We start from the raw sequence: 14,931 nt of genomic DNA on the forward strand, positions 1-14,931 counted from the left end.
AACATAATCCACCCATTCTAACAACTACACACTATGGGCAATAAAGAAATACTTTGCATAACCACATGTTTTTGGACTGCAGGAGGAAATGAGAGAACCAATAATTATATATAAAAAAATATATTTACTCAAATACATTTTCATTTATGTTTCTACAAAGTGCCATAATGCACAGCTCACTGTAAGATGAAGTCTAGGAGAAAATGGACTTAAGTTCTAATACAGTGTAGGTTTGACCAGAGAAATAAGTGGATGCAAAGACTGATTATTGTTGCAAGATTTTGGAAAGATGGATCTAGGTAAATGCAAATAGGGATATTAATTATATTGAAGTGGGTGGATGACTAAAAATGACTAATGATGCATATTTTCCTTTAAATATGTGATGTGTTTTAAATAACCTCTGTCATCCAGTTGTCGTATTATGTGATTCCTACCTGTGAAAGTGACTTGAGGGATTACTTCCGAAAGTACCTCAGCTTCAATAAAGTAATTAGATTCACACTTGCTCAATTTAGATTCTAATCCATTGCAGACACGTGCAATTATCAATAGATTGGTTTGAGTAGAAGCAAAATATTCAGGTCCTCCATAAAATAGTAATGGTCCACAGCCCATATCCCTGCCTACCACTGTGAGAGCAATTGCAACAGCATTTAAGTCAGTAAAATACGGTGCTGATGTCCACCACTTCCCCCACTGATACAAGTGCACTGATCCAGCACACGGACTGCCTCCATCCACCAATTTCACCTCATCATGACCTAAAGGAAAAAAAAATTAAACTGTGAAACAAAACAACCTTCACCTGTGATACGTTTCTCTGATGTGATTTTTGAAATTAAAGAGAGTAAATCCATACATCCTGAAATCTGAAGATCTTATAACAGGGTTCTTCAACTCTGGACCTCGATTCCAAATCCAGACCTTGTTTTCAGTTCTCCCAGGTAGTTGTTTAATAATTTCTGATTGGTCATAGGCTTCACACCTGACTGACAGGTAAAGGAAGGCTGGAAAACCAGCAGGGCTCGGACCTCGAGGACCGTGAGTTGAATAACCCTGTCTTATAAAGTAGCAGCCACTTTCAATAACTTAGAAAATAAATAGAGTTTAAATCAGGGTAATATTTAATAACCGAATAAATATAAACATGTAGCACTGAACTCACCTGTACAAACCAATCCCACTGCATGGCCATGTGTACAGTTCAGCTCTGATCTATCTGACATGAGACATTCATGGAGGAAGGACTCCTCTCCTTCACAGTGGAAGTCTTTATACCAGATGGGACCTTCTCCTTCACCAAAATGGGCCCCCTTGTGTAGAGCTGAAGGAGCCCCACAGTCCAGCTCCCTACAGACAACCTCAGCATCCTGCCAGTCAAAGTTACCATCACACACTGTAGCCCAGGACTGACTGAACTTCACCTCCAGCCTCCCAGAGCAGCGATCAGCTCCACCCACAAGCCTCACATGATCTGTAATTGAGCAATGAATGTAGTTACACTGTTACAAGCTGTTAAGGTACCATAGACTCTGCTTAAATATTTTGGATAACAAATGTAGCATATGTATTAAAGCTAGGGTATGTGAGTTTAAATCAATACACTTTATGCGAAATTCAGCAAATTTCTGCTACAGTCCGCTAGCTGTCCATTCTGTGTCTACGCTGGATAAAAATGGTGTTTTTATGCAGCCCCAGCTCTGTAAACAGGAACAAACAAAGTGGCTTGGATAGAGACATGACTCTTTCAGTCAATCAGCAACAGGGAAAGAGGGGAGACCGGGGAAGGTAAATCTGGCGCATGGTAACACGCTGAAGCCGTGGTGGCCTAGAATCAGCCAAAGAGGAATGATCTGCCGAGCAAAAACTGAAAAAGAAGTTCTCAGATCAAGGAAGGGTAAAGAAAAAAAAATCACCCTACAGAGAGGTAGATACTGTAAATGTTTTGCTGGAAAACATTATGGATGAAATGTGCTGCTACTACAGCCAACTAGGGCAAAACTTTGGGTTGCACACAGTCGGGGGTAAGGTCAACACCCATTTAGGGGGCTCCAGGAGCAGGCATTGGCCGGTTTTAATTATTGGGGGGGGGGGGGGTTAGAACCCCACCCCCCTGATTTTTTCACTCATGGCAAATTTATTTCCCAATACTATCATGCTAGCTTGACAGCTGGATGTACTAGGAATAGCCATGTTCGTTGTTTACATTCATTATGATAATATTTGGTGTTTTCTTACATCTGAATCAGCCATCTGATGTATTTGGATATGACAGCAATGCCTTGTGCTCCTCTCCCCCACACAGTCTCTCTTGTGAACTCGTCCTACTGCAGTAATCAGGCAGTGCATAGTCATGCATTTAGGAGGGGTGGCTTTGGAGGGGAGCCTGAATAGGGGGTGGGATATTGGTTGGATGCTTTCAAAATCTGCTGGTATCTCCAAAATCGCATACCCTAGCTTTAAATGAATAACTGAAACCTCACCTGAACAAACAATTCCAACATCAAAGATGTGAGGAATATCCATGTATCTGAAATCCAGTGATCTGCACTCCCTCAGTGCAGACTCTGACCCACTGCAGGAAACATCTCTCAGCAACACCCTTCCAGAACCTTCTCCAAAGTGAGCTCTTATAGGTGCTAATACAGCAGTCCCACAGCCCAGCTGTCTACACACCACTGATGCATCATCAAGGTCCCAGTCATACTGGGCTATAGTCCCCCACTCTCCCCAGCGATACACCTCCACTCTCCCAGAACAAGGACTGCTTCCATTCACCAGCCTCAGGTCCTCAGGCCCTGTTAGGACACAGCCGAGCTGCTAAGACACTTCAGAAGGATCATTGGTCTGATGTTACAGTATTAATAATACAGCTGGTTACCTGTGCAGCTCAGTCTGATATTGCTGTTGTTTTTGCAGTTCTGTTCTGATCTAACAGAGGTGAGACATTCATGTAGGAAGGACTCCTGTCCTTCACAGTGGAAGTCTTTATACCAGATGGGACCTTCTCCTTCACCAAAATGGGCCCCCTTATGTAGAGCTGAAGGAGCCCCACAGTCCAGCTCCCTACAGACAACCTCAGCATCCTGCCAGTCAAAGTTACCATCACACACTGTAGCCCAGGACTGACTGAACTTCACCTCCAGCCTCCCGGAGCAGCGATCAGCTCCACCCACAAGCCTCACATGATCTGGAGTCACAAAAATTACAATAATGACAAAAAAGGGGGAAATACATTTTTTATTAAATAAATATTTTAGAATTGACCAGGAAATGACCCTGTAAAGATTTATATATATGACGTTAATCATAAGCATTTATTTATGAGGTTTTATCGTAAGCATTTATATTTCAATTTAACTTGTCCTCATCAATAATAATTACTTGATGCGAGAAATTTAAAACACAACATTAGATTCTAAAGTTTACAGTTTAGTCACATGGATGAAAAAAAAAAAAAAAAACTCTATCCTTAATAGAACCCAGAGCTGACAGTAGACATCAAACCTGAGCAGATGACAGCAGCATCCAGTGTGTGCGGTAAGTCATGCTCTCTGCCATCCAGTGATCCACACTCCCTCAGCGCAGACTCTGACCCACTGCAGGAAACATCCCCTAGAACCATCCGCCCAGAACCTTCTCCAAAGTGAGCTGCACCTGGTACAGATACAGCAGAGCCACAGCCCAGCTGTCTACACACCACCGTGGCATCATTCATGTCCCAGTTACGCTGATAAACGGTCCCCCACTCGCCCCAGCGATACACCTCCACTCTCCCAGAACAAGGGCTGCTTCCATTCACCAGCCTCACATCAGCAGGCTCTGTGGAGACACAGGAGATAGTTATGTCCTATATTACAGGCTAATAAGATCTAATTCCATAATCAGTGTTAAGAACCATGACAATATGTCAGATTTAATAGAAAACAGATTATATTAAAATTCAACCCTGGGTATGTATGTATTTTACCTGAACATGTCAGTGTTACAGTGTGATTTGTACAGTTCTGTTCTGGTCCAGTTGGGGTGACACATTCATGTAGGAAGGATTCCTCTCCTTCACAGTTGAAGCCTTTATACCAGATGGGACCTTCTCCTTCACCAAAATGGGCCCCCTTGTGTAGAGCTGAAGGAGCCCCACAGTCCAGCTCCCTACAGACAACCTCAGCATCCTGCCAGTCAAAGTTACCATCACACACTGTAGCCCAGGTATCTCCATCTCTAATCTCCAGTCTCCCAGAGCACTTCTGAGGCCCCCCCACCAGCTGGACCACTAAGGGACCTACCAAGAAAGAAACAACTTTGTCCATAGACCATGTATCATACAGAATTATCTTTTTTTTCCTGTTTGATTTGTAAAAGAATAATTATAAGTATTAGCTTTGCAGTGGCTGTTTCTTACCTGAACAGATCACTCCAGCATCAAGTACATGAGGATGACTGAGTTTCACTTGAATCTTATCAGCCTCTTGAGATGGACACATAGACAGTGTCGGCTCTGATCCATTGCAGGAAACCTGACTATGTAGCTCCTTTCCAGAACCTTCTCCAAAGTGAGCTCTACCAGGAGCGGCTACAGCAGACCCACAGCCCAGCTCTCTACACACCACTGCAGTGTCATTCATGTCCCAGCCAATCTGTATTATTGTCCCCCACTGTCCTCCACGATTGACCTCTACTGTCCCAGTACAGGGACTCCCTCCCTTCACCAGTCTCACCTCCTCATGTCCTGTAGGTAGAGAAGTCATGGCAAAATTAACATTGTAGTTGTATCTATAACCTTTATACTGTCGATCCCCAGGTTACAAACAAGATCTGTTCTCTAAGTCTGTTTTTAAGTTGAATTTGTTGATAAGTCGGAACATTAATACCGTACATAATAATAGTAATAATACAGTAATAACAAAAGTAACTACCTATGGTGCTGTACTTTACCCAGAGTTGATGAACCGCCAATGTAATGCATGTGATCATTGTTTTTACCTCAAATTTTGAGTATAATCAGCATTCAGGCAGTCCCCTCATAATTACGAGTTGGCCCTAAGTCAGATGTTTTTAACCTGGCAGCTAACCTGGCCTGTACTATCTAAGCCGGGCTTTAAGTAGATTTTGTAAGTAACTTCATACGGTACTGTACTGTTCCTCGAGCTGATGAAAGTCGTGCGTGCGTTCATTATTACCAACTTAAATTTTGAATATAATAGCCTTTATAGAAGTCTGTCCGTAAGTACAAGTTGTCTGTAAGTCGGACTTTCTTGACCCAGACACTGCATGTATACAGTGTCTCCTTTCGGTCAGTACAGTCAAACACCACTGTAGGACTGAGTTCCTACTACATCATGAATGCAGGCCAGGATATTGATGAACACACCATGCAGAGGAAAAACTTTCAGTATAGATAAATAGACACTTTGTGAACATGGCATGTATGTGGTCTTTCAAAACCTTCATACAAACAATTAAATGGTTTCATACTGTAAGTAATATATATATAATCCCAGCATCTGACCAGGTCACTGGTTAAATATGAGGGTCTGGTCCCAGGAGTTGGTTCTGTTTGCTGAGGAGAGCAGAGGCAGCAGAGAGAAGAAGACGAGGAACAGGCAGCTCCCCATGTTTATCAGGGCAGATCAACCTCCTCCTGTGTGATGTGGAGACGCCAACCTGCACCCTGAGATCTGAGAGCTTCTGCTGAAGGTTCCAGCACCAAGTGAAGACTCAGCCCCCACCAGCCTCAAGCCCACCAATCGCACACAGCTTTGCCTTATTAGACACAGGGCAGGAAACTCTTAAAAAGTTGAAATAGGTACAACGACAAATCAGAAGATAGTACTGTAGACTTCCCATATATAAACAACATGTCACATCACCAACACCACTGCTGGATAACAATAAAACAAAAAAGGAAGTGAGAGATATGCTGACAAGTTAGAAAAGAGCTTCACAGTAGAGCGGGAAACACAATCAACTCTATGGGAAATGCTGTAATTCGATCATGAAATACAGAAATAGATGGAAACTTGAAATGATTATTTTTCATTTTTACTACAAAAGACAGAAAACTTTCTTTTGTCAAGATACAAAAAGATGTACATTTGTATACATTCTCAGACAGTAGCATGTATTTGGTTATTCAAGAAAGAATTTTTGCAGGGGAAAGTATATTGCAATGAAACAACATCTGAAGCTCTGGACTATCAACATACTAAAAAGAAATAAACCATTTGGATTTGTGCCAGGCCACAACAGGGAAGTTATTAAGACTAAAACATGCAACAATACTGCATATTCATTACAATTCAAGTACTAAAAAATTTCAACATGCACCACAATAATTGGAAAATGTCAGTGAGCAAAAATGAAAACAAAGGAAAGATACTAGTCAAAAAGACAACTGTTCCTACAGTTCACTGAACATTATCACGGAATTCATGCACCTGTGACTGACCGCATGACCAAAAAATCTGACCCCAGGTTCTAACCAAGATCCTGGCTGAATATGGTCCAAGCAGACAGTACTTAGGTTCCTACCTGCTGAGGAGAGCAGAGGCTGCAGAGAGAAGAAGACGAGGAACAGGCAGCTCCCCATGTTTATCAGGGCAGATCAACCTCCTCCTGTGTGATGTGGAGACGCCAACCTGCACCCTGAGATCTGAGAGCTTCTGCTGAAGGTTCCAGCACCAAATGAAGACTCAGCCCCCACCAGCCTCAAGCCCACCAATCACACTCAGCCCCCACCAGCCTCAAGCCCACCAATCACACTCATCCCCACCAGCCTCAAGCCCACCAATCACAGTCAGCTTTGCCTTATTTGACACCAGGGTAGCAAACTGTCTAATAGTTGAAACAAGTACAATGACAAATCAGAAGACACTGCTGTAGACGTCTCCATATATACCAAGACTGTGTTACTTCCGTGGACACCTCCTACAACCTGAAGACACGACCGGATGCCGATTTAACCTAAAGAGGGGAAAAGACAGAGAAATGACTGTAATGTTAAATATAAATGACACAGGATCAGATACACAGTGACTTACATGCCTGAAGAATCCTGACAGTCTTCCATGCTGAATGTGATCTGACACAGTAATGATAAGATATTTGTATCTGATGTCATTGCTCATAAAAATGTTTTTACTCCCATTAAGTGATAAACCAGTGGTACTCGACTGGCCTTATTTGATTGGCTTCAGTTCATATCCATACTAAAGCAGCATGATGATTATAGTCAAACTCCCTTCAGCAGTCTGGGGACACATCAGCAATGATATGGGTCACACTAGTCTGAAACTGTTCCAGGTATATTTTCAGACATCCATTTATCTTCTATCATCATGGTGACATGGAGAAAATCTGAGGGAACACAAGGAAAATGGTGGAGTACACAGTGGGGGGGGGGGGGGGGGAATGGGGGGGGTCCAAGCCATCACAGGCTACATGATCAAACTCTAAAAGGAATTCAGAGCAACTGATTCACCTTAATAACCTGTCTTCAGACTATGGGAGACAAAGGGGGAACCCAGAATAAACCACCACAAACTGGGACAGAACACACAAGCTCTACACACTGAGAGCTGGGGTGGGACTCAAACCCACAACCCTGGAAGTGTTTGGACACAGTCCTTACCACTCAGACAATGCATGACCGATAAGCTACATACTGTATATACACTATACAAACGAAAGTGTCTACTAAGCAAAAGTAAAGAGTGTAATATCCTGACACAGACACTCCATGCTGCCTGAGCACATTCACTCTGTAAATGACGTAACTCTGCCAATGTGACGGCGGCGTTTGCAGCTTCTCTTGTGGATCCAGCAGCGTCTGTCAGCGCTGAGGAGCAGGAGGTCATGCTCTCACTGCAGCGTCTGAGCAGATGAACCAGCTGCCATGCTGCTCATTCTCCTCTGATCTCTGCAGCTTCTCCTCCCTCTCTCTCTCTCTCTCTCTCTCCTGTGCATCATAGAGCTGAGTCGTCTTTCCTCCCCACGCCTCCACTCTATACTTCCTCCCCTTAAGCCTGCGGTCTTACGCTGCCTGATGGAACCACGTTCGTTTCTCTCTCAGCTACCGGGGGCTACGATCCACTATCTCTCACTTCCATCTCCTAACTCTCTGCAGGGCAACGTCTCTTTGCATTTTTATATTTTTTCTGCTTTTTTCCGAGATACATCTGTGGTTAGCAAGTTTATTTATATTTTTTTAAAGCTTTGAGAGAGAGGACTTGTAGTGAAACATGACAGTTTATATAAACCTAAAGTAGAATAAATGGGACCCAAACAGTCCACTTTATAGGTAAATATGGACTAATTGTATCACAAGTGTGGAACGCAAGTCTGGGAATATTGTTAATTAAGCATTTTAGCAAAGATACAGTGCTGGCATGACAACTAATCAGACAGCTGGGTGTGAGATTTACAGAACACAGAAGGGTACGGAGGTGGGGGGGGGGCGAACAGTGGTATTACCAGGATACCATTGGGGAAACATTGCTTTTTAGCATCTAAGGGTGATTACTTTGGGGGGCACAGACAGTCAGTTAGGGTACCAGGCCCCACCGGCACCAACACTGGGTGGATGGTGATAAGAAGATAAACTGGAGACTGTGAGACATAGTGAAAGTGTCATTGTGTGTCACGTGTCAATGAATGTTTCAATGTTGAAGTATCACTGAAACAGAAAGACAGGGAAATTATAAACAACATTTTATTTCAATGTTAAACAAAAAAACAATTTTATTAGGTAACTCAGAAAAGAGAAAAAGATAATTAACTACTTTGGTACTTATGCATATTAATGTTTAAGCATATCTTTATCTAAATGGTTATTTGCCTGGATAGTATAGAAACATTTTAAAATAAAAAATATAAGTAAATGTGCTTTTACTTATGTGCACTGATACATAAGCATTGATACAGTTCTGCCTCCCACAGGCCCCTCCCTCTCACAGAAGCCCCTCCCCCACATCATCATAGTTAGTGATGTTATCATTAGGCAGCCCCCATTCTTGGGTGAACGACAGCTCAGTCATGTGTCCTACAGGGTGACTGTGGTGGAGATCTGTCAGAGAGGCACAGAGACACACAGACTTTTGGGTGAATGTGTGTGTAGCTCTGATTGCTGATTGAGGAAGAGGCAGCATGATGTCATGTTTCATTTATATTATGTGTAATATTTCAAAAATAACCTTTAGCTTCCATAAGAAAAACAACGTGTCCAAGCAATGTGAAATACTTGTTAGAGTGTCACACTTGAGATATTCATAATTCCATGTTTAGTAATAAAAATCAGCATAACAGAAGGCTTGGGCTGAGAATATATCAAACTCAGTCTGATTGGAGCAAAGTGACCAGCTGATCCCTTTAGAGCTGCTCACCTGGCTGAGAGTCAGGGTGATGCTGCACAGAGACGACATCATAGTCATTGGTCTGGCTGTCAGTGACATCATCATAGTCAGGTGTCTGACCTGCAGGGCTGTCATTGTAGTACTCCAGGGTATCTACCCCTACAACCACAAAGTCAAGGCAAGGAGGTCAATGAAATTTATACAGTAAATGTTTCAGACGTCCAGTAAGAGAAGGGAAGTGCAGCAGACACGATTTAAGAAGGGAAACATGATATTGCTGAGCTGAGAAAATCTCACCTTTCAACTTTTCTGGAGTCTCTTTCTCACAAACATGGTCATCATAGTTTTCTGGGTCGTCACCAGTGATCGTCTTCTCTAAATCACAATGACATGAGACACACATCACATCAGTGTCTGTCAGGAAACAAGATTCCTAAATTCTTATTTATCCCACAGACCTTTTTCTAAGATGTTCTGCACCATCATTACCTAAGAGATTGACTCCTTCAGCTTCCCCCACATCTTCATACCCTGAGAGCTGCTCATCTGGAAGGTCACTCCCTGACACCAGAAGAAGGGTTAGTGACACTTTTACACTCCTGGCAGATCTTTACCTGGCTGCAGTTATAGGATGTTCAGCTAAATATACAGTCAGACTCCAGTGTGGAGACCTATCCTCTCTGAACAATGTACTGATATCTTCATGGATGAACCTGACTGTGCACAAAGTCATTCTTAGCCCAGAGTTATTTCCCATGAGCAGATTCATTATAGATCCACATAAATAAATGTAGATGTGCAGCAGTCACACTGTGAGCTACGTCTATGACATCACTATAGTTTGATTGTCTCCACCTCACTGTCACAGCACCTTGTGAATGAGTGTCACAGAGTGATTGTGGTGGTTTCTCAGCAGTGATACATACTTCAGTTAAGTTACCTCTCTTAACTTGGGCACGTTTGTAATCTATTTCCTCATAGATGGCTGGAGGCAGCTGTTTATTGTCACTCTCAGCAAGTTCTGTGAAGAATAAAGACACACATGTTATTATGTATGAAGTTTATAAACAATCCGAGACATAGATATACTTCATAGCTGTGGGACCCCTTCTTCAGTAACAAGGAAATCGGAGGTTAACAGAAAATAAAATCCAGAAGAGTGAGAATTGAGTGACACATCGTACAAAGAATCATTTAGCTGAAGGTTTAAAAAGCAGATGTGGACAAATTCGCTATGCTACTAATGGAGAAAACCCTCTGCTCTATAAATGATTAATTGGGCAAATATTAGACAAATTGAATCTAAATCCTTTTACGAACTACTGTCCTACCTCTTGTCAGGACCCAGTTCCTGTAGACCAGTCTAACCACCAGCAGGAGAAGTACTGAGATCAGAAGCCCAAGAACCACTGAGGACACTGTTGAGTCAGACTGGCCTGTTTGCATCTGAGTAACTGTGGGAGGTCCAGTGACATGTGGGGTGATTTCTGTGACACCTACAGGAATGATATTGGTGTTTATTACTGTCAGGTTAAGGGGAAGAACAAGTACTTTAGCCTCATATTTAATAATACAAAACCACACTATCAGAGAGGATGCAGAAATGTACTTCCTGGCCTCACCTGCACAGGTGACCCCTGCGTCCTGCCTGTGTGAGCAGTCACTCTGCTTCAGTGAGTAAGAGCAGTGCCACAGGTGCAGCTCACTGCCCTTGCAGTTCACCTCATCCAGCCAGATGGCGCCGTCACCCCTCCCGAAGCGTCCGCCCCCTTCTGCCCCGAGAGCTGACCCACAGCCCAACTGCCTGCACACCACCATGGCGTCACGCAGGTCCCAGGAGTCGTCACACACGGTCCCCCAGGAGCCGCTGTGATACACCTCCACCCTCCCAGAGCAAGTGTCTGTACCCCCTGTCAGTCTCAGGGGCAGACGGTCTAGTGGGGACACAGGAGACAGCTGAGGTTATTTGGAGCGGAACTCAGAGGGGACAGTACATTTAATACATACATCATTTCCCGAATGAAAACAGGGTTTAGGTGCAATAATCACATCAATCTCCATTTAATCATCAGTGTTAATAAAATAGTTACTTTAATTCTCATTCTTTGTATTATTCATGACTGTATTATATATGGTGTAATAATTCCTTCTATATATTTCAAAGGCTTTTATAACACATTCATACTATAAATCTGCAAATGAATCAAGCAAGAAACTTACTGGTACAGAAGCTCAGATCAGAAGAAGATCTGCAGAGCATGAAGTCTGATGGAGATTTCAGATTTTCAGCATCTACAATAATCAGCAAGATAGAGAAATAAAACATGGTTCATGGAACTTATTAACATACAACAACAAAGAGGCTGAATTTAGCTTCACCTGAGCAGCCTGTTCTGGCAGCTTCTGAGCAGCCATCTGGTCCTTTGGAGGATGATGGACACTGCCAGAGTGATGTGTCATGGGATCGACATTTTCCAAAGTCCAGCCCTTTCAGGTCAGGACTGAGCCTGGATATTGTCTTAGTCACTGTCCCCTTGTCTCCACAGCCTAACTGGCGACAGATGACAGCTACTGCTGGTTGTTCCAGACCATCAAAGCACACACTTGCCCAGGTGCCATTGTAGTAGACCTCTGTGTGGCCAGAACATCCTTCAGACAGACGCAGCTCCTTGTGCTCTGTGGTGAAAGACACACAAGGAACGTGAACCTTTATTGTTCAGTGTTTACAGAAACCACTGGACACTGCCTGTCTTTAAAGTGACAGAATGCAGTTTCATGCAGAGCTGGATCTGCTTTACCTGAACACACAACACCCACATCCTGCTTGTGCCCACAGTCCTTCCCCCCCCACTCCACTGAGGGACAGTCCCACAGGGACGACTCGTTCCCCACACAGCCCAGCTTGCTTAGCCAGATGGGTCCAGTCCCTGGGCCAAAGTAAGTAGGTACAGGGATCTGCCCACTGAGGGCTGTCCCACAACGGAGCTGCCTGCACACCACCTGAGCCTCAGGCAGAGCCCAGGACTCATGGCACACTGTCCCCCAAGAGCCCCTGTGGAAGACCTCCAGCCTCCCTGCACAGTCACTGCCTCCCCCCACCAGCCTGAGGGACCTGTGGTCTGGGAGAGAAGACGGAGTGAGGAAGGAAGATCTACCAACCCAGGGAGCTCACATGACAACATTCATGCTGTCAATCAAGAGTAACACACACATATGAACTCAAGGTCAGTACATCTAGGTGTCCTAATGTCAAAAAAATGTTCCATGTTTTCTAGCATGAATTAATGAATTAAACAGTTACAAGTATCTCTCTGAAACAGCCATAACACATCCTGCTGACACAGATCCCACTGATGTGGAGAAACTCACTGGAGCAGACCATGGACACCTGGTCACTGGGGCGGCAGTTGAGGACATGTGGAGGTCTGCATTTCCCCAGGTGAGACTCAGTTCCTGAGCAGTGAAAGCCTGTCACACACTTGTCACTGTCCCCTGTCCTTGACAGGTATGACCTGTAGATATTTGTTGCAGAGCCACAGCCCAGCTGTCTGCAGACCACAGAAGCATCCATGGAGCTCCAGGGCTCTTGGTGAACCTTCTGCCAGGTCGGGTTGTAGTAAACCTCCACCCAGCCCTCACAGTCACTCCCTCCAGACATCAGCCTGACACCCCCATCAGAGGAAGAAGGGGTTAAACCTGTCAAAAAATTCAAAACTGATAAAAAGAACCCTAATAAAATAGGAGAGTCTCCATACTGTGGAATTTAATTGCTATTTATGATAATATTTGCTCCGTCTCTCTGGACTATAACTGACTTGTCAGTCCTCACCAGTGCAGACGACTCCTGCATCCTGCCCATGAGAACAGGCTGTTCGTCTCCATGGGGACACTGCACACTGGGAGAGGCGAGTCTCATTCCCCTGACAATGAAACACATCGGGCCAGATGGGCCCAGTGCCCCCCCCAAACCAGGCCTGTCCCAGGGCAGCCACAGCGCCCCCACATTTCAGCTGCTGGCACAGGACAGTGGCGGCTCTCATGTCCCATGATGCATCACACAATGTTCCCCATGTTCCATTGTACCTCATCTCCACTCTACCAGAGCAGTGGTCAGGACCATCCCTCAGCCTGAACCGTGTGTATCCTGGGAGCAGCATAAAGTGAGAGAGCAAAGAATGAAGATGAGATACACTGAAATGTCACTCAGATAATAATAATAATAACAGAGTGAGGGTGTCTGAGAGCAATGATACTCTTACCAGAACACACCAGGCCCACATCATTCTCATGGCCGCAGGTCCTGTTATGTGTCATTTTGGGACAGAAAACAAGATGAGACTCGTTTCCCTGACACTGAAACTCCTCAGACCACACCCCTCCCTCTCCCTGACCAAAGGCAGCTCCCCCCAGCAGCTGTGCAGGTTCCCCACAGCCTAGTGATCTACAGACCACCTCAGCGTCCTGCCAGTCAAAGTCAGCGTCACACACTGAGCCCCAGGATTTTCCGTGCTGAATCTCCACTCTCCCAGAGCACATGTGACTCCCTCCTATCAGCCGAATCCCTCGATGGCCTAAGATTGAGAAAGACAAATTTATGTTAATTTCCTTTAGCACACCTATAACATAGAGGTAATCTCTGATTCAGCAGTAATCTGACACACAGCAGTGCATTATCAGGTTGTAGACGTTTGTAATACAATGGGAAATGTATGCTGGTACAGAAGCAAACCCCCAATTCAAGAGTAACACTAAGTGCAAATATGAATAGATATTATGGTGATTAAGACTGAATTATTTTTTAATAACTTCATCTACACACTTTTAACATTTAATTTTTAATAAATTTGGAATAAAACTACTCATTTCAAATTGTTATGAGCTCCACTGTATTCAATGAAAAGCCCAACATTTTCCTTTCCCTTCCTACTGTCATGGATGAACTAGGACACTGCCTAATCATTACAATTCTTTAGGTCATTTATAGTCATTATGGAGTTGGAGTTAAATTTATGTACTCTTTGATTCAGCATTAAAGTACCAATATTATGACTAGGACAAAACACGTTATGTTGTATAACTCTGGATTTTGATCAAAACAACCAAAAATTGTATTATGAGCTTACTGTAGTATGACAAAATGTCAGCTTGTATAATACAGTGGGTCAATTCAGATATTTACAATGCTGGTACTGAACCACAAACCTTATCCAAGTGTACCACTAAATATACACACGAATGGTGATTTAAAAACAGTTAAGACCTCTATTTTGTTGTTCCTTTTGCATGCAAGTTCCAATCAGTCATTCTTGACCTTATCAGTGTTCATTTAACAATCTGTGTATAAAACTTTACAACTTGTTTTTCCATAATTTTTATTCGTAAAGACTTTAATAGGTGTATTGCTTAATTCAATCTATATCCTCCATCATTTATCCAGCACAAGGTCACTTTTCTGCTTCATGGCACAAAAAACAGGAGGCAGAGAGTACCCTGACTGGGAAATCAATCTGTCAACACAATTCACACAATGGGTAATGAAGAAACACAATTTCACAGAACCACATGTTTTTGGACTGTA

The 14,931-nt window shown here is 43.5% G+C and overlaps 1 pseudogene; it reads right to left on the reverse strand.

The window, feature by feature from the left end:
- Nucleotides 1-14,931, reverse strand: part of LOC111844910 (scavenger receptor cysteine-rich type 1 protein M160-like) — a 28,850-nt pseudogene that overhangs the window by 6,831 nt on the left and 7,088 nt on the right.

This window comes from Paramormyrops kingsleyae, chromosome 22 (assembly GCF_048594095.1).
Source record: "Paramormyrops kingsleyae isolate MSU_618 chromosome 22, PKINGS_0.4, whole genome shotgun sequence".
Classification (NCBI taxonomy): domain Eukaryota; kingdom Metazoa; phylum Chordata; class Actinopteri; order Osteoglossiformes; family Mormyridae; genus Paramormyrops; species Paramormyrops kingsleyae.